The sequence below is a fragment of the Caretta caretta genome, chromosome 2 (genome assembly GCF_965140235.1).
Source record: "Caretta caretta isolate rCarCar2 chromosome 2, rCarCar1.hap1, whole genome shotgun sequence".
NCBI lineage: Eukaryota > Metazoa > Chordata > Testudines > Cheloniidae > Caretta > Caretta caretta.
Window position 1 is genome coordinate 13,315,245 of NC_134207.1, and position 24,908 is coordinate 13,340,152.

At 43.6% G+C, this 24,908-nt stretch overlaps 1 long non-coding RNA gene across 1 annotated transcript in view; it reads left to right on the forward strand.

The window, feature by feature from the left end:
* Window positions 1-4,814: 4,814 nt before the first annotated feature.
* Window positions 4,815-24,908, forward strand: part of LOC142070937 (uncharacterized) — a 40,896-nt gene continuing 20,802 nt past the window's right edge. The window contains exons 1-2 of the long non-coding RNA XR_012666866.1: window positions 4,815-4,895; window positions 10,714-10,986. This is a non-coding gene — a long non-coding RNA (uncharacterized LOC142070937). The remainder of the gene's footprint in view (window positions 4,896-10,713; window positions 10,987-24,908) is intronic.

The following is a 24,908-nucleotide window of genomic DNA, read 5'->3' on the forward strand; positions in this document are numbered from 1 at the left end:
CAAGCCAAGGGGTGCTGCAGCACTCCCAGCATCCCTATTCCATGATCTATGTTCCAGGGAGATCTTCTCTTTCAATTCACCATCTACAATTCTCAGTCAGTAAAGGGAGAAGGAGCTCTGATTTGCAATCCACTTGCTCTCTCCTACTCTGATGCAAGATTGGAGCAGCATCAGCTCAGACCAAAGCGCCAACCCAGCACAACCTGCAAGAGGCCCATAAAAAGGACAATTTCACCTGACCAAACCTGGTTGCCTCAATGCTGAATGCATAGCTTTGGAGACTGTGGATCAAAGAGCATAGTGCTAACTCTTGGTCACCTAATTGCTTAGAGATCATAAAAGGAGGAGTGAAACAATGATTAGTCACCTTTCAGTAAACCATATAAGATAAGAGAAAAAAACATATGAATTTATGAATCCATCTCTCTGTAATGAGGAAGAATGAAAATCACTTTAAAACTCTTTCATTAAACCTGATCTTCTTCAGGGTCATTAGATCTCAGGAACATCTCTGATTAACATTCAGGAAATTGTAGCACTGAGAGTCTATTTAATCCTCACAGAAATATCGTCCATAAACAAAGACAGGAATGAAATTGTCCACTTAGAGAAGGCAATTGTTTTTGGAGGTTAATTGACTTGATGAAAAGCATTTCAAGTTCTCCTTGAGGTTTATTCACTCTCTCTTTCTCTCTCTCTCTCATGTTTTTGGCTTCTCCATTTACTCTGGAGCAACGCTCCTCTTACCTAATCTAAAGATCCCTGTAACGCCCAAAAATCCTGTGGGATTTGCTTATCAGGTGGGTTACTACCAAAACAAATGTAAGGTGAAAGTGGGGATAAGGAAATGCTGAACCTGTGGCATCGGAGGGTGACAGCTTGGAAGTGCTGTTCGACTCAGCCTACTGAGTTCAGGGACATATAAAGGGTCAGCTTGGGAGTGCTGATTGACCCGATCCACTGAGACACACTCTATTAATGTGTGTGTGTGTGTGTTCATCTGATTCTGGGGTGGAGGAACCCAGGCCTGGGGAACCTATGTCCTGCAGGATAGCTCCATTGGGAGGGAACCTGCAGCAGGGAGAAGTAGAGCTCCATATGAAAACACAAGTGACACAAGTAGTACATTGATAGAATTACAGAATACCCCCCCTCCAGAAGAGTAACCCTAATAAATTAGCATACCCCAAAGTCATGGGAAAATCTGGTAACAAACTTTAACACAAAATTAGCCAAGTCTGGGGGGGTTGGTGGGGGAAATTACATCAGTGATTATTAATACTAGTGAGCTGGAAAAGAACATGAGTGTAATTTCAGCCATCATATCATAGAATCATAGAATCATAGAATATCAGGGTTGGAAGGGACCTCAGGAGGTCATCTAGTCCAACCCCCTGCTCAAAAGGAGGACCCATCCCCAATTAAATCATCCCAGCCAGGGCTTTGTCAAGCTTGACCTTAAAAACTTCTAAGGAAGGAGATTCCACCACCTCCCTAGGCAACGCATTCCAGTGTTTCACCACCCTCCTAGTGAAAAAGTGTTTCCTAATATCCAACCTAAACCTCCCCCTCTGCAACTTGAGTACAGTTTGGCGGGATTCTACAGGGTGGGGTTTGTAGATATTAACAGTATCCAGATAATGCACGGGAAGTCTTGTTTGGAGAAAGAGGCATTCTCCATTTGTCCTTATAAATGAAGGGCCTGATTGTGCTTTGGCGCGGCGTGAATGTAGAAGTGAGGGGGTGTTCAGGAGGTATCCTGTCTTCACTGAGCTCTCCTCCCCCCCAACTCATGCAATGACTGAGCGCAATCTCAAACCCTCACCGCCCTGGAGTACAGGCTCTGCTACTTCCGGGCACCACCGTGGGTAGCAGAGATTAGAAACGGTATATTCCCCCGGCATCTGGCTTGGGAAGTAGGTGGCTCCTATCTCCCCAATGGATGAGGGTGCCTGGCAAGTAAAAATGAGCCCCTAGAGCTCAAACCGCAAAGCAGTAGAGTGGGCTGGGAAACGGGATAGCCGTTTCATGACCCATTTACAAATGCTGAAGTTTTGTTTCACGGACTTTGAAATCCACCCTTTTCCCATTGTTGGGACATTCTCACTGTATTTCTCCTGAAATTTTCATTACAATTGTTCTGTACATAGTTTCGGAATTTTTTTTCATTTACGGAAAACCCAATTCTGTGTGAGCAAATGGCATATTTCAATAATTATGATCTTTATTGAGCTGTGATTCTTTTTTTTTTCTTTTCAGAGAGGTTAGATCTCCCTTTCTTAATTTTCTTATCTTTCTAAATAAAGAAAAGAAGAAAATAATTAAAATCCTGGGTTCCCTTTTAATTGAGTAATCCAGAGGTTTATTGTCATAACAATATTTCCCCTGTTGAAATTATCGACTAACAGCTGGCATTATCACAGTCTCATCAAAGTGAACACATCACTTATCTTATCTCCATCTGTGACTAGTTGGAGGGGTTTTTTGTTGTTGTTGTTCCTTTCTTGAATCAGATAAGAAGAATTTATAGTTGTTCTTCTAACACCCTTCTTACACTCAATTTCCTTTCCTTTCTTTACCCTCCATATCCTCCAATCTGCTCCATTCACACTTACTGAGTCTGCCATTTTTGATTACCTCAAGTCGTACATGTTATTCTCTGGAGTTTAAGAGTGTACATATTTCTGCTCTCTGGTTGCATCTGGCTAAATTTGGAGTAACTTGACACCCCCATGCTTGGGTAAACAGAAAGAAATAAGATAAATTATAATAGACTTTAGTCCTTTTTCCTTAGTTGTGTTTGGCTACCAAGGTGACAGGTGCCTTGGAAAGACCCTGGTTAGATTAGAATAGAAGGTTGGTCATGTGCCTAAGAACTAAAATGGAGTCATGACCTTGGCTGGGGCCTCTAGATATTACTACAGCATCTCCTGAAGTGTGGTGTCCCTCCTGCAGGGGCACAAAGGACTAGCCAGGAAGACCTGTGAGCAGGCCTCCTAACTGTTCTCCAGAATCTCAGCTTTCATTAAAAACAACAACAACAACAAAAACAAAGAAGAAGAAGGGCCAGCTTTTTAAAGGTATTAGGTTCCTAAAGATGCAGATAGGCACCTAGTGGGATTTTCCAAAAACATCAAGGTACCTAACTCCCATTGGAGTGTATAAGTACCCATAAAATGCTGGCCCTAAATATCTAGCTGTTGTCAACAATCCTTCAAAATGACCCCAGTGTAAGTGATGCAGACAAGTCTGCCTGAAGCTATGGAAAGGTTGAAACCATAGTTTGGACGTGTGAATGCTCCCGGTTATTTCAAAAAGCAGTAACTCTGATGCCAATGATGATACGTTTTGTTAACTCTTTTACTGTTCATCAAAGCAACTAACTGAAGAGAGGAAGAATTATATTGTGAAGATCTACGGCAGGGTATCCTAACGTGGGGGGCAGGGAAAGGACTATTTACAGTGAAAGAAGTATAAATAAAGATGGGTCTGGCTTTAACAACGTGACAGGATTAAAAGGGATGTGACTGGATGTGATCCCTGAAGTGGGAGACAACTTTTAAAAATGTAGGAAACATTGCACTACCAGACAACAAGTAATAATAATGAGCCTGATTCTTATTTACACAAAGGTCCCTTTGCACTGCGCGGGGCCGTAACTAAGTGTAAACATAATGTGTGGCCACTCTACACCTCCATTACACTGCCAGATGGTGCAAACGGCTTTAGTGTAAATGAGAATCTGGCCTAATTATTGTTGTCTCTCAGTTTGCTGGAGGGGTTTAGATATGGCATTTCATTTCGTTGATGATGAACATTTCCGTACACCTGGGGCATTCTGTGTCTCAGTGCTTTTTTTCCAATTTTCAATGTAGGTTAAAATATTAATTGCCTGGGTATTCATTCCATTGTTTAAGCTCAGCTCAGGACAAGAAAACACAATTAGTCAGCAATTGTAATTGACCTTTGCGTCCTGCATAATATTCTACATTGGAGAGTTATCTAGAGACTGAGTAATCCCTTATGTTGAAAGAAAGGGATTCCCCAGGTTCATCAGCATGAATATGGAAGGTAATTTATTCCAAAAGCAGACTCACTCTCCCTTTCACTGCCAGATGGGATGAAATATATACTGAATACGGTGATCCAAAGGTGTGTGCTTTTATAAATAAACTAAACTAAACTAATAATGATAATAACAACAATAATAATAAATAAATAACATCTAAGCACCCATGTTTGCAAGGACGTAATTCAATTAATTAATATAGTTTCACTTTACCAGTGGAATAGGGAAAACAGAGCTTTTCATGACATTTTGGAAAAAAATGTCAATTTTTTTGAGGGGGGGGAAGATCTAGGATCTGTTAAATCTGCTTTTTCCAGGAGAAAAATATGGATTTCAATATTTCATAATGTAATGAATTCCCTCAGGTAACACTGCCCTCGGGTGTAATAGGCACAGAACTGGGAGTTACCAGAGCAGAGAGGAAGACCAGTCCAGGGTATTGTGTTAGCTGGGGACTTGGGAGACCTGCACTCTCTGTGTGACCTTAGGCAAGTCTCTGTGTCTCCTTATGTACAATGCGGATAATAATCCTTCCCTACCTCATAGGGCTGTTGTGAGGATAAATACACCAAAGACGATGAGGCGTGTCATAAATATAAAGGGAAGGGTAAACCCCTTTAAAATCCCTCCTGGCCAGAGGAAAAATCCTCTCACCTGTAAAGGGTTAAGAAGCTAAAGGTAACCTCGCTGGCACCTGACCAAAATGACCAATGAGGAGACAAGATACTTTCAAAAGCTGGGAGGAGGGAGAGAAACAAAGGGCCTCTGTCTGTCTATATGCTGCCTTTGCCGGGGATAGACCAGGAATGGAGTCTTAGAACTTTTAGTAAGTAATCTAGCTAGGTATGTCTTAGATTATGATTTCTTTAAATGGCTGAGAAAAGAATTGTGCTGAATAGAATAACTATTTCTATCTGTGTATCTTTTTTGTAACTTAAGTTTTTGCCTAGAGGGATTCTCTACGTTTTAAATCTAATTACCCTGTAAGGTATCTACTATCCTGATTTTACAGAGGGGATTTCTTTACTTCTATTTACTCCTATTTCTATTAAAAGTCTTCTTGTAAGAAAACTGAATGCTTTTTCATTGTTCTCAGATCCAAGGGTTTGGGTCTGTGGTCACCTATGCAAATTGGGGAGGCTTTTTATCCAACATTTCCCAGGAAAGGGGGGGTGCAAGTGTTGGGAGGATTGTTCATTGTTCTTAAGATCCAAGGATCTGGGTCTGTAGTCACCTAGGCAAATTGGTGAGGCTTTTTACCAAACCTTGTCCAGGAAGTGGGGTGCAAGGTTTTGGGAAGTATTTGGGGGGAAAGACGTTTCCAAACAGCTCTTCCCCAGTAACCAGTATTTGTTTGGTGGTGGTAGCGGCCAATCCAAGGACAAAGGGTGGAATATTTTGTACCTTGGGGAACTTTTTGACCTAAGCTGGTAAAGATAAGCTTAGGAGGTTTTCATGCAGGTCCCCACATCTGTACCCTAGAGTTCAGAGTGGGGGAGGAACCTTGACAAGGCGTTTAGACATTAGGATGATGGGCAGCCATAGAAGTCCCTCAGATAGCTAGAAATGCTGCATGTCATCGGCCCTAAACTTCCACACACTAGCAAATTCTCCTCTAACTCAGCTGGTAAGCATGAAGCCTTTTGAAAGAGGGGGGCGGCTAATTTCTGTCCCCACTGCCAGCATGAAGATATGAGTGGCTGTGGAGTGTACAGCAAAGTGACCATTGTGAAGTTGTAGGTCACCTTGGGTTGTTATACCTATCACTCAATATTTACACAGAGCTCACGTTGTCTAGTGTAAAAATCCAATAAGCCTCCCTCTTTAAAGGGAAGTTATTTGCAGTGTGTTTCCTCCTCTAGGGGAAACATTTACTAGCTCTGTGGCAATAATCCTAGGCAGGAAACATTGTGATTACACCTGGAAAGAGTGTTCAGCAACAGATGAATTAGCTGTCCCCTTTGCTGGCAGATAGCTCTATTGTGTTCCTTAGCCATTGTTGCAGCTGAAAAGTAAGTTTTACCAGTTTATAAAGGATTGCATGTGCATTATAGCATATAGTTTATGGGCCCAACCCTGTGCAGGGCTTATCAGCCTCAATTCCAGCAGACGTCAAACAGTCCAATCCTACCAGTTCTGAGCACCTGAAGAACACCCGCAGCTCCCAGTAGGCCTATTCGGGGAAAAATCCCACTGGCCTGGCTTCAAATCAACTCACATTGAAGGATCTGGGCCTTTGATTTCACTGGGAGTTGCAGGTGCTCACTCCAAAGCCCCTTGATGCTAATGAAATTCTTCCATTGACTTCAGTGGGTTTTGGATCAGGCCCTCCACGCTCAGCAACTCTTAGGATCTGGCCTGTTGGCACGCCCCAGGAAAGCGCCCTGCATTAGCTGTACTGAATTACAGATTGAGAGCAGAGGCAGGAAATCCAGAGTGTTTCAGGTTCTGCTGCTGATCGTACAATGCAGGGAACTCAGATCTGGTGCATTTGGTTTTGATTCACTCGTCACAATTCGGAGATGGGGTGGCTGCGCTCTTTTGGGCAAAATGTGTGTGCATTGAGGGGGGAGGTCGGTCAGACGGCCCTGAGATTCATTCCAAAGGAACATGCCGAACTTCAGAGGATTGTTTAGCCCTCCCGGAGTGAGTTCTTTGGGATTCTATGGCTCCTTTGTGCCATTCCGCTGGTGCAAAGGGGCTGTAAACCCAGTGGCTGGGAATTCCACCAGCATGGGAGGGTGAGCAGGATCCATGGTGATGTATAAGTAGTGTTTAAATTCAATGCCACCCCTTGCCTCACAGTCCCTTGTACGGAGCAGCCCTTAATATGTTCTAACTCTGAACCCACCCTCTAGCTGGCCCCAGAATTGAAGAGTCACAAAGCTGGCATAAAACTGCCTTCTTCCCATGCTTCCACCCCAGGTCGTGCCATTGACCATAGCTCAACTATACCCAAGAATTGGGGCCCCATCTCTGTTAGGCCGCAGATACTTCCCGAGCAGCCTTTCCCATTATATTTCAGACTTTACACTTCCAAAGAATACAGGAGACACTCAGAAATACAGAAGACAGTACATATGATACCTGCAAGGTAGGCTGAACTTTGGGGTCAATTCTCATTTGATTCCAGCTGGTTTGCCTGTTCCTGTCGCTGGCAATGGGCACGACTGCCAGAAAGAATCAAACAAAATTGTCAAGAGATGGGAGTGAGTTACATGGCTGGCTGGAGAGAGTGTCTGTTTTGTGTGTTTAATACTCTACAAACCAAGGACCCAGTCCTTCAAAGCCCTTACTCACCCAAGTAGCCCTTATTGTCAGGACTAGGCTGTTATACGGGGCTAATTGCTTTACCAGGGAGATTGCGTGAGAAGGAGGTTCTGCAGGATTGGGCCCCAAGTGACCCCCGCGATTGCTTTCTCCTTTGAAGGGAAACATTTGGTGAAAACAAATTGCCCACTCTCAGTTTTGCCCCCCCCACCCTGTGCGCCAGTGTTTATGGATCATTTAGAACACTCTTGTGAGCACCTTTGCAGAAGGTTCCCTGAAATATCAAAATGGACATTATTTGTGTAATGAGGTTTGGGGCTTAATAGCTCCATTCGCACATGAGGAATTGCAAGCTTTTCAGACAGACATCTGTTAAACAAAGTGGTTTGCAACCTGTGATTTCAGGAGGGAAATCTGTGTTATTGCAGTGGCCTCAGATGAAGCAGCAGCTGTGTAGGAGCAGTGGCTTTTCATTGTAAGAAAAAGGCTAAGCACCGGCTAGCTTAAAATATCTTAGTTAGGATGACAACTGGAGGAAGATACATTTTATGCTCCTGCAGCAGGGAATTGGGGTACAAGTTCCAAAAGCACCTAAGTGGTTTAGGAGCCATAGTCCCATTTTCAGAAGTGGCTTAGGTGCTTAGCCATAGATTTTTCAAAGGTAGTTGTGCATCTATCTGCATCTTCAGGCACCTCAATATCTTTGAAAATCTGTCTTTTAGCAGCCTAAGGCCAGACTGTTAAAGGTATTTAGGCACCTAAAGATGCAGATGGGCACCTAGTGGGATTGTCTAGAATGCCTAAGTAGGGAAGATGCCTCCCGAAAACAAGCATTATAGATCCAGGAAATTCTGATTTAAGGTTAAACCCAAAAGTAATAGAAACATGTTCAGGTATGGAGATACACACAACATCTTAACTCTGCCATGGGAAGACACAAGACACTCAACAAACAAACGTATGAATACATATTGTGACAGATTTAAGTTGCCAATCTGCCTGGGGCGTCAGGTGATCAGGCTGAGGCTGTAGGATCATTCGGGGAGGAGATGAAGGAGCACACCAAGTGACTAAATTTTAAAGCTTTATTAATAAAATAAAGTAAAATAACAGTGGAGAGTGCTGGGGGTTCCCCACATCAATCAGAGGAAGGGAGAAAGCATTAGCGCCCCAAGTCCTAACCCACTTTCACACGTACTACCCGAGGCTGACCAAGCCAGGGTGTAACATAAGAAGAAGAGGGGGAAGGGTGGATGGGAGTTCTGTCCCGTGCATGGGTCATCCAGGGTCCGCTGTTGATCTCCGACCTGCCCTGGCTCTTGGGAGGATTTTTAAGCCATTGGTTCTTCTGGGGGTGTTCCGTTCAGGGACCTCTGTCCCCCGTGCTCTTTGTACTAGTCCAAACCGGCTTTCCGTGTCTTCCTCAGCTTTCCCAAAACACACCGGCTTCAGGGATGTGAGACGATAATTTTCCACTTGCTGACCTTCGCCGTCTCACTCGTTTTCGCAGCCCCTGAAATGTTATTCAGCAACTCTCCTTTTTCACGGCTGGTCGGGGCTGGAATCTCGGCCCCTATCTTTCTTGGCAGCTAGCAGAGAATTTGTTGTGTGCAGTGGCCTTGGGCTGGAGTCAACTTCTTTTCTTTCGGTTTAGCTGGAATGTTGAGTTAACCCGTTCCTTTCTCCTTTCCCCCCTTTTGGCCTCTCGCAACCTGCAAAGAAATCTTTCACTCCACACTCATACCTTTGCCCCTCCCGAGATCCTTTCCCCTACATATACCAGCATCAGCAATATATATATATATATATATATATATATATATATATATATAACTCTGCTGCTTCGGGGGCAGTCATATTGTGGCAATATTAGGGTTTGTAGTTCTAGATTCAGTTAAACTATTTTTAAAGACACTTTAGATTCCCCCCTGCCCCCTCACCTTTTTGCTACAAGTCATGGTTACATAATTTATCAGGTGGCCCTACAATCTATTATTATTGATGGTGTTAATTACAGCAGTGCCTAGGAACCAACTGAGAAAGTGGCCTCATTGTTCTAACACTGAACAAGTACAGAATAATGGACAGTCCCTGCCCCCAAAAGCTTACAATCTAAATGGATGAGAAAGACACATGGCGGTGAAAGGGATAAAACTGTTGCTCGTTTGGCCCAAGTAGCTGGCCATTGGGGCACTGCGAGATTGTGTCACCATTAGGAGAAACTGATGTTATGAGTCAGGTGTTTCTTTGGAGAAATCATTGTTTACAAAGACTATACACAATACTGTTTACCTCAACACAGTAGAAACAAACAGCAGCAGGAAGTTTCCTTGCTCACAGTTTCCAAATCTGCCTTTCCAGTGAATCCTGTGCCCCAAGGAGCTCTGTCCCTCTGCTTCCTCCCAGGGCTACACACACTACTGCTTCTCCTGTTTGCTGGCTTTCTGCCTAACATACACACATCTTGCCAAACAATCCCCTAACCCCTGCATTTGCCAGCAGTCCTAGGGAAACCCCTTAGCCCTATTGCCTTGGGCAGTGGCTTCTATTGTTCCCAGCTCTCACTCTATAAAGGGGCATTGATTTTTTCCCTTCCATTTAGCCTGAAACAAGGGTGCTTAGCACAACCATCAATTTCAGTCAGGTCTGTGCTTGTCTATAGATCAAAAAAGCTGCTCGAAGGCTGCCATTGACAATTTCCAGCATAACAAAACGCACAAGCAGCATTTAGCGCATGGATGTTACTTAAACTTGAATAGAACTGTGGATGAGAATAAAATTGCACAAGCTCTTACATTGGTATAAATCATGTTTATACCATATAGTGATTGAAAGTGTGAATTGGGAGTGCTTTGTTCCAGGTGAGCCTTGAGTGGGCCTGACTGTTATAAAAAGCCAGTCAGCTGCGAACCAGCTGAGCGGTGAACAGCAGAGAGGCTAACAGAGGGAGTTTGCCTGGGATCTGTTTGTGAGGAGGTACGCTAAGTGCTGCATTAGGGGGGCTGTGTTGGTGAGTATCTGAGTGTCTGTTGTGGGGACAGTTTGACAGTGTGCTTGATTGCGTGTTTGAAAAGTGTGAATTGGGAGTGCTTTGTTCCAGGTGCGCCTCGAGTGGATCTGACTGTTATAAAAAGACCTTGAGTGGGTCTGACCGTTATGAAAACCAGCTGAGCGGCAAACAGCAGAGAGGCTAACAGAGGGAGTTTGCCTGGGAGTTCGCCTGGGGAGAGCCCCCTGAGGCTTACATCTTGCCGGCTTCTCTGAGTAGTTACTACAACTCCTGAGGAAGCTCGTAGAAGGAAGGTAATATGGATGGGGAGTGTTCAGCTGTTGTGACCTGCACAGGATGTGCCATGTTTGTCTTTCTTCCACAGGACAGAAGCGACTTTATCTGTACAAAGTGCAAGCTGGTCTCCATAATGGAAGAGAAGGTTCAAGGTCTGGAGAAACAAGTATCGACCCTGCGTTGCATAAGAGAAACTGAAGATTTCCTGGACAGATGTCAGGATATGCTTCTACGGACACAACGTTCTGAAGATTAAGAGCAGGCTGCTCAGCGGGGACAGAAGGACGGTGAAGAAATTTGGCAGCATGTGACCTCCAGAAGAAGAAAGGGGAGCGTCCATGTACCAGCAACGCAGATACAGGTAAGTAACGACTTTCATGCTCTCTCCACAGGTACGAATGCGGAGAGGGGCCTAGATGATACATCTGAGGGAAGGGAACAGAAGGAGACTCCACCGATTGGAAGGCATGAGATGCACTGTCCTAGGGATGGGGGTTCCAAGACCACCGCTCCCAAGAGAAGGAGGCGGGTGGTAGTGGTTGGAGACTCTCTCCTCAGGGGGACTGAGTCATCTATCTGCCGTCCCGACCAGGAAAACCGAGAAGTCTGCTGATTGCCAGGAGCTAGGATTCACGATGCGATGGAGAGACTGCCGAGACTCATCAAGCCCTCGGATCGCTACCCCTTCCTGCTTCTCCACATGGGCACCAATGATACTGCCAAGAATGACCTTGAGCGGATCACTGCAGACTACATGGCTCTGGGAAGAAGGATAAAGGAGTTTGAGGCACAAATGGTGTTCTCGTCCATCCTCCCCGTGGAAGGAAAAGGCCTGGGTAGGGACCGTCGAATCGTGGAAGTCAACGAATGGCTACGCAGGTGGTGTCGGAGAGAAGGCTTTGGATTTGGTAGAATCTCCTTCCTTAGAGGTTTTTAAGGTCAGGCTTGACAAAGCCCTGGCTGGGATGATTTAACTGGGAATTGGTCCTGCTTCGAGCAGGGGGTTGGACTAGATGACCTTCTGGGGTCCCTTCCAACCCTTATATTCTATGATTCTATGATTCTATGATTCTTTGACCATGGGATGGTGTTGCAAGGAGGAGTGCTAGGCAGAGAGAGGCTCCACCTAACGAAGAGAGGGAAGAGCATCTTCGGAAGCAGGCTGGCTGACCTAGTGAGGAGGGCTTTAAACTAGGTTCACTGGTGGAAGGAGACCAAAGCCCTGAGGTAAGCGGGGACGTGGGATACCGGGAGGAAGTACAAACAGGAGAGCGCGAGAAGGGAGTGCTCCTGCCTCATACTGAGAAAGAGGGATGATCAGCAAAGTCTCTCAAGTGCCTATACACAAATGCAAGAAGCCTGGGAACCAAGCAGGGAGAACTGGAAGTCCTGGCACAGTCAAGGAATTATGATGTGATCGGAATAACGGAGACTTGGTGGGATAACTCACATGACTGGAGTGCTGTCATGGATGGATATAAACTGTTCAGGAAGGACAGGCAGGGCAGAAAAGGTGGGGGAGTTGCATTGTATGTAAGGGAGCAGTATGACTGCTCAGAGCTCCAATATGTAACTGCAGAAAAACCTGAGAGTCTCTGGATTAAGTATAGAAGTGTGAGCAACAAGGTTGATGTCATGGTGGGAGTCTGCTATAGACCACCGGACCAAGGGGATGAGGTGGATGAGGCTTCTTCTGGCAACTAACGGAAGTTACTAGGTCACAGGCCCTGGTTCTCATGGAAGACTTCAGTCGCCCTGATATCTGCTGGGAGAGCACTACAGCAGTGCACAGACAATCCAGGAAGCTTTTGGGAAGTGTAGGGGACAATTTGCTGCTGCAAGTGCTGGAGGAACCAACTAGGGGCAGAGCTCTTCTTGACCTGCTGCTCACAAACTGGGAAGAATTAGCAGGGGAAGCTAAAGTGGATGGGAACGTGGGAGGCAGTGATCATGAGATGGTCGAGTTCAGGATCCTGACAAAGGAAGAAAGGAGAGCAGCAGAATACTGACCCTGGACTTCAGAAAAGCAGACTTTGACTCCCTCTGGGAACTGATGGGAAGGATCCCCTGGGAGAATAACATGAGAGGGAAAGGAGTCCAGGAGAGCTGGCTGTATTTTAAAGAATCCTTATTGAGGTTACAGGGACAAACCATCCTGATGTGTAGAAAGAAGAGTAAATATGGCAGGCAACCAGCTTGGCTTAACCGTGAAATCCTTGCTGATCTTAAACACAAAAAAGAAGCTTACAAGAAGTGGAAGATTGGACAAATGACCAGGGAAGAGTATACAAATATTGCTCGGGCATACAGGATTGAAATCAGGAAGGCCAAATCACACCTGGAGTTGCAGCTAGAAAGAGATGTTAAGAGTAACAAGAAGGGTTTCTTCAGGTATGTTAGCAACAAGAAGAAAGTCAAGGAAAGTGTGGGCCCCTTCCTGAATGAGGAAGGCAATCTAGTGACAGAGGATATGCAAAAAGCTAATGTACTCAATGCTTTTTTTGCCCCTGTCTTCACGAACAAGGTTAGCTCCCAGACTGCTGCACTGGGCAGCACAGCATGGGGAGGAGGTGACCAGCCCTCTGTGAAGAAAGAAGTGGTTTGGGACTATTGAGAAAAGCTGGACCAGCACAAGTCCATGGGGCTGGATGCGCTGCATCCGAGAGTGCTAAAGGAATTGGCGGATGTGATTGCAGAGCCATTGGCCATTCTCTTTGAAAACTCATGGCAATCGGGAGAGGTCCCAGATGACTGGAAAAAGGCTAATGTAGTGCCCATCTTTAAAAAAGGGAAGAAGGAGGATCCTGGGAACTACAGGCCAGTCAGCCTCACCTCAGGCCCTGGAAAAATCATGGAGCAGGTCCTCAAGGAATCAATTCTGAAGCACTTAGAGGAGAGGAAAGTGATCAGGAGCAGTCAGCATGGATTCACCAAGGGCAAGTCATGCCTGACTAATCTAATTGCCTGCTATGATGAGATAACTGGCTGTGTGGATGAGGGGAAAGCAGTGGACGTGTTGTTCCTTGACTTTAGCAAAGCTTTTGACATGGTCTCCCACAGTATTCTTGCCAGCAGGTTAAAGAAGTATGGGCTGGATGAATGGACTATAAGGTGGATAGAAACCTGGCTAGATCATCGGGCTCAACGGGTAGTGATCAATGACTCCATGTCTAGTTGGCAGCCGATATCAAGTGGAGTGCCCCAAGGGTCGGTCCTGGGGCCGGTTTTGTTCAATATTTTCATAAATGATCTGGAGGATGGTGTGGATTGCACCCTCAGCAAGTTTGCAGATGACACTAAACTGGGAGGAGAGGTAGATACGCTGGAGGGTAGAGAAAGGATACATAGGGCTCTAGACAAATTAGAGGATTGGGCCAAAAGAAATCTGATGAGGTTCAACAAGGACAAGTGCAGAGTCCTGTACTGAGGACGGAAGGATCCCATGCACCGCTACAGATTAGGGACCGAATGGCTCGGCAGTAGTTCTGCAGAAAAGGACCTAGGGGTTACAGCGGACAAGAACCTGGATATTTATCAACAGTGTGCCCTTGTTGCCAAGAAGGCCAATGGCATTTTGAGCTGTATAGGTAGGGCCATTTCCAGCAGATCAAGGGATGTGATCATTCCCCTCTATTCGACATCAGTGAGGCCTCATCTGGAGTACAGTGTCCAGTTTTGGGCCCCACACTACAAGAAGGATGTGGAAAAATTGGAAAACATTCAGCGGAGGGCAACAAAAATGATTAGGGGAGTGGAACACATGACTTATGAGGAGGGGCTGAGGGAACTGGGATTGTTTAGTCTCCGGAAGAGAAGAATGAGGGGGGATTCGATAGCTGTTTTCAACTACCTGAAAGGGGTTTGCAAAGAAGTTGGATCTAGACTGTTCTCAGTGGTAGCTGATGACAGAACAAGGAGCAATGGTCTCAAGTTGCAGTGGGGGAAGTTTAGGTTGGATATTAGGAAAAACTTTTTCACTAGGAGGGTGGTGAAATACTGGAATGCGTTAGCTAGGGAGGTGGTGGAATCTCCTTCCTTAGATATTTTTAAGGTCAGGCTTGAGAAAGCCCTGGCTGGGATGATTTAGTTGGTGATTGGTCCTGCTTTGAACAGGGGGTTGGACTACATGACCTCCTGAGGTCCCTTCCAACCCTGATATTCTATGATTCTATGTTCATTCCCACTGTAGTTAGAAAAATAACCCTGGTGTTAAAACAGTGTAAATGTGGGCAGGAGCATGCCTAATGAGTATGGATGTGTTTAACCTCGAGCAGATTTCAGCCATATGAATCTTTCTGTTAAAAATATGCTCTAGGATGCTACGGTATGTTGTGGCTCTTCTTGTACCTGTACCTGAGTTTATATAAATTACAGTGTCCAACAAGAGGAGAAGAAGTTTTCATTAAGCCCAGATGAGCTAGATTTCTTTTTTTATTAAGAACCTTTCCTGGGGATCAGCTGTCATTTCTGTGTCTATTTAAATAAATATCTTAGAGACTTTAAAACCCTGAGACAGGGCACATTCCTGGGAAGACTCTCGACCGTCAGGTGTAATCCTTTGTGTAATTGTCACATTTTTCAACCACAGCAGTGAATCCAAGCAGTCCTAATGTACGAGGGAAGCAGTTACAGAGGATTTAATATGATCTACCATGGTGGTTTTGTCAAACAATCAATACCTAAAACAACAGCGTAGCTGGCACTGCTCTATATATTTGGATTTGTTTTCTTGGTAGAGTATATAAGGCAATGGCTACTAAGGGATTCTGTGTGTAAAATAGTTGTATTTGATATATTGTGTAAACAGTAAATATATCATGATAGAGTTCTGTTGGTATTAGCCCACAGAACCTATTCATATATGCTAACCATGGGGGTTGGTGGCCTTCAGGGAGTGTGACCCCAATTCACGTTGGTTGAGGTTTTGGCCCAAGTTACTCAGGCGTGTATCAGAGACACATTTCCTAACTGCAGCTCCTCTTGGTATGGTGGATCTTTGTGTGAGCCTTTGGACAGGGCCAAGAGTAAACTATGAATATAGCTGAACAATCCGACAGGAAATTCCAAACTTTGTTTCTCTCCCAAACAGGACAAACAGTAGACGTTTCCACATTTTTGGTGGCATGGACATTCTGAAAAGAGTCACTTCAGAAATCTTGAAATGAAACATTTTCATATTTGTGATCATAACAAAACATTACAACGCTCCCAAAATATTTTATTTGTTTATTGAACTGACCCAAAAAGCTTCATTTTGAGTTAGTTCAAAATTATGCTCCATTTTCCCCTAGTGGTACATTGCTTCATGGGAGTTGTAGCTCAGGAGACTGGTGCCCCATTCTCCTCTATGACCCAGGCTCCAAGCTGGACTACATTTCCCACAATGCACCTATAATCATGTGACTTCCATGATGCACCATATAGCTCACTGGCAGAGAAACTGAATTATATTATAGGAGATGTAGTCCTCCCGGAAAAAATAGGTGTCCTGAACTACAACTCCCATAAGGCAAATATATTGATAAGGAAATTCAGATTACTGTTTTATTGAATTGATTAAAAACTAAATATTTTGGCAAGTTACAGAGCAACAGCCGTGTTAGTCTGTATTCTTAAAAAGAAAAGGAGTACTTGTGGCACCTTAACGACTAACCAATTTATTTGAGCATAAGCTTTCGTGAGCTAGAGCTCACTTCATCGGATGCATACTGTGGAAAATACAGAAGATGTTTATATACATACAAACCATGAAAAAATGGGTGTTTACCACTACAAAAGGTTTTGTCTCCCCCTACCCCAATCTCCTGCTGGTAATAGCTTATCTAAAGTGATCACTCTCCTTACAATGTGTATGATAATCAAGGTGGGCCATTTCCAGCACAAATCCAGGTTTTCTCCCCCCCATTTTTTTTAGGGTTTGTTTGTGTGTGTGAAAAAGGGGGGGGGGGGAGAAAACCTGGATTTGTGCTGGAAATGGCCCACCTTGATTATCATACACATTGTAAGGAGAGTGATCACTTTAGATAAGCTATTACCAGCAGGAGAGTGGGGTAGGGGGAGACAAAACCTTTTGTAGTGGTAAACACCCATTTTTTCATGGTTTGTATGTATATAAACATCTTCTGTATTTTCCACAGTATGCATCCGATGAAGTGAGCTCTAGCTCACGAAAGCTTATGCTCAAATAAATTGGTTAGTCGCTAAGGTGCCACAAGTACTCCTTTTCTTTTTAAATATTTTGGGTTACTTCAAAAAAATGAAATACTCTGATTCAAATCAAACTTACCCAAAACAATATATTAATTTCCAGCAAAATCAAAATTTCCCCATAGAAATTTTTCATTTTGTGGAAAATGAATTTTCCATTGAAAAATCATTTTGACAGAAAATTTGCAACCATTTCTAAGTCTGAACATAGTCCTAAGTGATGGTAAATGTAATATTGCATCCAAAGGATATGTTAAAAGAATGTTAATGTTGCAAAGTCAAGTATTCAAAAATTAGGAAATGCTAGAATTCAGCCCTCTTGTAGGTATGCATCATGATACAGTCTTTAATTATACAATCACATAGGATTCTTGCCTCATTAAGTGCACAGGATGGACATTGCTCTGGAAATTAATGAGAGTTGTGGAGTGAATGTGGCTATTATCTGTAGAATCCCAGCATCATTTGTTCCTGAAGTTGGAAGATATGTAGTGAATGAGGCAGGGGACTGCAGGAAGAGAATGGATTGTCTTACGGCTAAGAAAGTTGAATATCACCCTGGGTAAATGGATTCTATCCCTTCCTCTGTCATGGAATTCCTATTTGAGGCTAGGCAAGTCACATAAACCAGACTTTTCCCCAATGGCCACTAACTGTGTGTGCTTCATTTTCTGGGTGCTCAACATGAGACACTTGGGGTCTTATTTGCAGAAGTACTGAGTGCTGAGTACTCACACCTGTAATGAAAGTCAACTGGAACTGTGCTTTGAACGTGAAAAGTTACAAAAAACACTAAGTACTCTAAAAGTGTAGGCTCTAGGAGTGTCAAATTGGGCACTCAAAATTAGTAGACATTTTGGAAATTAATTTCTCAGTATATTACATGATGCAAAGGAACACCATCAATTCACACACATATGCACATAACCTTTAAACCAAAGTGTTAATAGACTAGCATGACTATGGGGAATTGATGTGCACAAATTGATCCCTATTAAATTAACTGTATTTCATAAATAAAATTTAGTCTTAAAGCAGGATAAAATACAAGGGCACTAAACCCAGTTAGTACATTATTTTGCTGTTGTGTAAAAGTCATTAGTCATTATCAGAAACTTTCTCAAAATATTACTCTGGTAAAATATATTTACAGGCTTTTAGTGATTGGTGTGCGGTATCAAACAGAGCTGTTTGAATATTACAAAAACATGACTAGCAAATATTTTTGACATACTTCAGTGAGCAGAACCGGTCAACATTTTATAATGTTTTCTAACAAACATTCAAAAAAGTTGTAATTTTGTGTCCTGTTCTTTTCAAAAAAGAATTATTTTTTTCATTTATTCAAAAATTTTCACATTTTAAAAAATATACAAATGTTCTTTGCTTTGTTTTTCCTCTTTTTTCTTTTTCTCCTATTTCTTCACCAGCCCCTATTTCCTTCTTTGTATTTTGTCATTGAAGAAGGAAGGAAGGAAGAGAAAAAAATTGCAAGAATGAAAAAAAGAAAAACAGAACAAGTTTTGTTTTCAGGTTTCATTAATAATGCAAATTATTTTTTTTAATCTTATTTTTGGGAAAAGGTCAGTTTTCAATTAATATTTAATTTTAAATATATTGACCAGCTCTAGTGGTGGAATTGAGTTTGTTGTTCTATATGGGTTTATATTATTTGTTATTTGAGTATTTGGATACCTATATGATACTTGTGAAAATATTTACAAATCCACAAAGTTTCACAAATATTAGTGCAAAGTATCATTCTAACCAGGAAGTGTGTTTCTTGCTATTCTTCTGTTCTAATTATCTTATTTTTAAAAGTTTCAGTCATTTGGTCATGGAGAAGAAACAACACCATTTAACTTAGGTACACAATCACACAACACAAATAATGAATAGTTGAAAAGTTTAAGTGGAAATGCGGTTTTGCACAAATTGTTTGGGTAAGAGATATGAGCAGAAAAGGTAGAAAAATGCAGTGGAAAAAAAACTTTCAAAAGCATTTATATGAAATGGCAAATTTTTGAAAAATCGGCTCCACTCTATAAGCTAGTAAAAACAAGAAATAATAATAAGAAACAATTCAAAAACATTTTGCCGAAAATTGTCATAAAAACTTTGAAAATTTCAAAATTGTCAATTAATTCTACCAAAAAATAAGTACTTTCCTAGAAATCAGGATGAATTTGTGAACAGTTCACAAAGAAACAAAGAGATACATTGCGCCAGACATTAATTGCAATTAATAATTCTGCCAAATCTGTCTGTTTTCTATATCACACATCACTTTACTATGTAACCACTTAACATGGAGAGGACCATTACTTTCCTACTAAGGTAATTCCAGAAGATTGAAAGAAAGCTAAAATTGTGCCAATTTTAAAAAAGGGTAAATGGAATGATCCGGTTAATTATAGGTCTGTCAATCTGAAATCGATCCGTGGTAAGATTATGGAGTGAATGATATGGGACTCAACAAAAAGAATTAAAGGAGGGTAATGTAATTAATGCAAATCAACATGGTATCACGCTGTCTGGCATAGTTCACAACCCTGAGTGGAAACCTCCAGGCAGACTGCCAAAAGCAGGGCAGACATCCCAAATTGTGGTGTGTTGTATAATTCGATTTTACCAAGCCAGTAACAAATATGAACTCCTGGATTACTATAACTTTTATCATGGAGTGACTGACAGTCCTGTTGGGATTCTCAGGCTACCTGGTCACGCAGGCAAGCTGGATTTAGTGATAAGTAGTCATTTAAACCCCAAATCCCAAAATATGCATGTTGCTCCCACTCCTAAGAAACCAGTCACTTACCCAACTTCAATTTGAATGTTAGATCTCACACTGAAGACAACGCCTGTAGCCAGTCCTGTAATAAACTAATTAAAGGTTTATTAACTAGGAAAAATAAGAGAATTATGTACAGGTTAAAGCAAGCAAGCATATATATACAAATGAGTTTCAGTCTGTGATTCAAAAGATGACAGAGATGTAGTAATCTGTCAGCACTGAATGTCTTTTTAGGGTAGGGTGACCAGGTGAGCGGTTTTCGACTGGAACACCTGGTCGAAAAGGGACCTTGGTGGCTCCAGTCAGCACCACTGACTGGGCCATTAAATGTCCGGTCGGCGGTGCTGCAGTCCTAAGAAAGGATAGTCCCTAACTGTCCTGGGTCTGTGCTGCGCCCCGGAAGCAGCCTGCAGGTCCAGTTCCTAGGCAGGGGGGCTATGGGGCTCCGTGCAGTGCCTCCGCCCTGAGCACCGGCTCCACACTCCCATTGGCTGGTTCCCAGCCAATGGGAACTGGGGGGGCGGGGTGTGTGCCTGCAAGCGAGAGCAGCACATGGAATCTCCTGGCCCTCCCACCTAGGAACTGAACCTGCTGAATGCTTCCGGGGTATGCGAAGTGCAGTGCCAGGAGGGGAAGGCAGCCTGACTTGGCCCCCCTGTGCCACTGACCAGGAGCTGCCTGAGGAAAGTCCACACCCCAAACCCTCTGCCCCAGTCCTGAGTGCTCCCAAAGCCAGAGCACCCTCCTGCACCCCAAACCCCTCATCTCCGGCCCCACCCCAGAGCCTGAACCCCCAGCCAAGAGCCCGAACCACCCTGCACCCCAGCCCCCTGCCCCAGTCCAGAGCCCCCTCCCATACTCTGAACCCCTCATCTCTGGCCCCACCCCAGAGGCCTCACTCCCTTCTGCACCCCAACCCCCTTCTTCAACCTGGAGCCCACTCCTGCACCCCAAACCTCTCATCCCTGGTCCCACCCCAGAGCAGCACGCATAGCCCAGAGCCCTCACCTCCTGCCTCAATCCACAGCCCCCTCCCGCACTCTGAATGCCTCATTCCTACCCCCCAGCCTGAAGTCCCCTTCTCCACTCCAAACCCCTCATCCCTAGCCCCACCCCAGAGCCCTCGCCCCCTGCACCACAACTCGGAGCCCCCTCCTGCACCCTGAACCCCTCATTTCTGGCCCCACCCTGAAGCTCACACCCCCAGTTAGAGTCCTCACCCCCCACACACAAACCCTAACCCCTTCCCTCAGCCCAGTGAAAGTGAGTGAGGGTGGGGGAGAGTAAGCCACCGAAGGAGGGGGAACGTAGTGAGCGGGGGGCTGGTGGAAGGGGCAGGGCAGGGGCAGGGACTCAAGGAAGGGGCAGGGGTAGGATGTTTGATTTTGTGAAAGTAGAAAGTTGGCAACCCTATTTTAGGGCTAAACTCATGTCAACCCTGTGGAATCTCTGCTTTTTCTTTCTTAGCTCCAGCCCTTGTAAGAGTGCAAACAGCAAAGTGATAAAAAATCTTCATGCCCACTATCTTTATTTCCCTTTATTTCTCTCTTTCAGTATTTAAACTGATGGGATGAGGCCTTCTGCCTGTACTTCTACAAAGGTGGATGGGGCACTCAATCAACAAAGCTTTTGTCCTACAATGGCCCACTTAATTTTAATAGTCTTCCTGGATGAGTGTGGAGAGCCACTGTTCCCATCTGAGTTCACAAATTCAGAACAGGAATTTTGACAATGATAGAACAAATTTATATTTTATCTTGTAGCATATAATACGGACATTACAAGTAAGATTAATGTATGGAGCAACGTACAAGCATTTCACGGCGTCTAAACACTAAACATATTTTTGCAAGCTCAGCACCTGTCATGAACAATATTAACATATAGGTGAGCTAGTCTGGTTTTCAGCTGATGCCTACAGACTTGGCAAGAGCTGGCATCTGCATCACACATGGGTTTATGGATAATTGATCCTATCAGACTAACTTGATATCTTTTTTCATGAGATTACAAGTTTAAGTGTATTATGCCCACACAATTACCTTTATCAACCAGACTTCGGTATGGCACCTGACTTGGTATCGCACAACATCTTGATTAAAAAACTAGAGTGATATAAAATTAATGTGGCACACATTAAATAGATTAAAAACTGACTAACTGATAGATCTCCAAAGGTAATTATAAATTGGAAATCATCACTGAGCAGCTGTGTTTTTAGTAGGGTCCTGCAGGGAATGTTTTTTTGTCCCTATGCTATTTAACAGTACAAAAAGTGGGAGTGTGCTAATAAAGTTTGTGGATGATAGAAAGCTGGGAGGTATTGCCAATTTAGAGAAGGACAGGAATATCCTACAGGAGGATCTGGATGAACTTGTAAACTGGAGTAATAGTAATAGGATGAAATTTAATAGTGAGAAGTGTAAGGTCATGCATTTAGGGATTAATAACAAGAATTTTAGTTATAAGCTAGGGACGCATCAATTAGAAGTAACGGAGGAGGAGAAGGACCTTGGAGTATTGGTTGATCATAGGATGACTATGAGCCGCCAATGTGATATGGCCATGAAAAAAGCTAATGCGGTCTTGGGGTGCATCAGGAGAGGTATTTCCAGTAGGGATAAGGAGGTTTTAGTACCGTTATACAAGGCTCTGGTGAGACCTCACCTGGAATACTGTGTGCAGTTCTGGTCTCCCATGTTTAAGAAGGATGAGTTCAAACTGGAACAGGTACAGAGAAGGGCTACTGGGATGATCCGAGGAATGGAAAACTTGTCTTATGAAAGGAGACTCAAGGAGCTTGGCTTGTTTAGCCTAACTAAAAGAAGGTTGACCGGAGATATGATTGCTCTCTATAAATATATCAGAGGGATAAATACCGGAGAGGGAGAGGAATTATTTAAGCTCAGTACCAATGTGGACACAAGAACAAATGGATATAAACTGGCCACCAGGAAATATAGACTAGAAATTAGACGAAGGTTTCTAACCATCAGAGGAGTGAAGTTTTGGAATAGCCTTCCAAGGGAAACAGTGGGGGCAAAAGATCTATCTGGCTTTAAGATTAAACTCAATAAGTTTATGGAGGAGATGGTATGATGGGATAACATGGTTTTGGTAGTTAAATATTCATGGTAAATAGGCCCAATGGCCTGTGATGGGATATTAGATGGGGTGGGATCTGAGTTACCCAGGAAAGAATTTTCTGTAGTATCTGGCTGATGAATCTTGCCCATATGGTCAGGGTTTAGCTGATCGCCATATTTGGGGTCGGGAAGGAATTTTCCTCCAGGGCAGATTGGAAGAGGCCCTGGAGGTTTTTCACCTTCCTCTGTAGCATGGGGCACGAGTCACTTGCTAGAGGATTCTCTGCTCCTTGAAGTCTTTAAGCTACGATTTGAGGACTTCAATAGCACAGATATAGGTGTGAGATTTTTTGCAGGAGTGCTGGGTGGAATTCTGTAGCCTGCGTTGTGCAGGATGTCAGACTAGATGATCATAATGGTCCCTTCTGACCTAAATATCTATGAATCTATGAAACAGTCATATCAATGACCTGGAAGAAAACAAAATAATTACTTATAAAGTTTGCAGATGACACAAAAATTGGGGGAGTGATAAATAATGAAGAGGAGAGGTCACTGATATAGAGTAATCTGGATCGCTTGGCAAGCTGGGCACAAGCAAAAATATGCATTTTAATATGGATAAATGTAAATATATACAGCTACGGAAAAAGAATGTAGGCCATACTTACATGATGGGGGACTCTATCCTGAGAAGCAGTGACTCTGAAAAAGATTTGTGATTTGTGGTGGATAATCAGCTGAACATGAGCTCCCATGAGTGATTCTGTGGCCAAAAGAGCTAATGCAATCCTGGACTGTATAAACAGGGGAATCTCAAGTAAGAGTAGAGAGGTTATTTTACTTCTGTATTTGGCATTGGTGCAACCACTGCTAAAATACTGTGTCAAGTTCTGGTGACCACATTACAAGAAGGATGTTGATAAACTGGAGATGATTCAGAGAAGAGGCACAAGGATGATTAAAGGATTAGGAAACATTCTTTGTAGTGATATAGACTCCAATGGCATGTCTACACTGCAATATAAGCCCAAGCTTTAGCTTGTGCTCAAGCCTAACTCCCCACCTTGCATCTACACTGCAATTGCACTAACCCAGAGCTTGGACTCAGGGTCTCAGGACTCTGCAGGGTAGGTGGGTCGAAGCTCAAGTTAAGCCAGGATCCAGAGTCCAAGCCCTATTTCTTTGCAATGTAGATGCAGCCCCACCTGACTTGGGTTCCAAGAGTCAGCCGGAAGTATTCCACAATTCCACAGGGTAACTTCCTTAGCCCTCTCCATCCCAACAATCTGCAATCCACTCAATTGAAAATGGGAGCCACCCCACTGGGTCAGTGTTAAACCATTCTCTTCTGATCACTGATCTGCACACACGCCGTAACAAGGTGACTAATGGGAACAAGGATATGGAAGTAGAAAGTATCACATGTGAGATAGAAGCCAAACTCAAACAGTTTAATGGGACCAAATTGGGGGTTCCAGATAATCTCATCCAAGAATATTAAAGAAACTGGCACATGAACACCAGGAAGGGAGAGGAGCTATTTAAGTTAAGGGCCAATGCTGGCACAAGAACAAATGGATATAAACTGGCCCTCAATAAGTTTAGCCTTGAAATTAGATGGTTTCTTACCATCAAAGAAGTGAAGTCCTGGAATAGACTTGCACGAGGAATAGTGGGGGCAAAAAAACGTAACTTGTTTTAAGACAGGGCTTGATAAGTTTATGGAGGGGATGGTATGATGAAGTTGCCTGCAATAGCATACAACCCATCTGTGACTGATGTTAGCAAACATCTCCCAACAGCTATTCGTGGAACACTATCTGGGGACAGCTCTGAGATATTACCAAGAATTTTTCCCCAGGTGTCTGGCTGGTGGGTCTTGACTATGTGCTCAGGGTCTAACTGATCATGATATTTGGGGTTGGAGAAGAATTTTCCCCAGATTGGAAGAGACCATGGGTTCTTTTTGCCTTTCTCTGCAGTGTGGGATGTGGATCACTTGCTGGTTTTGAACTAGAGTAAATGTTTGAATCTTTGTAACTTGAAATCGTTCAGTCAAGATTTGAGGACTTTAGTAACTCAGCCAGAGAATATGGGCCTACTTCAGGAGTGGGTGGATGATGTTCTTGTGGCCTGCAATGTGCACGAGGTCAGACTAGATGATCACGGTGGTCCCTTTTGGCCTTAAAGTTT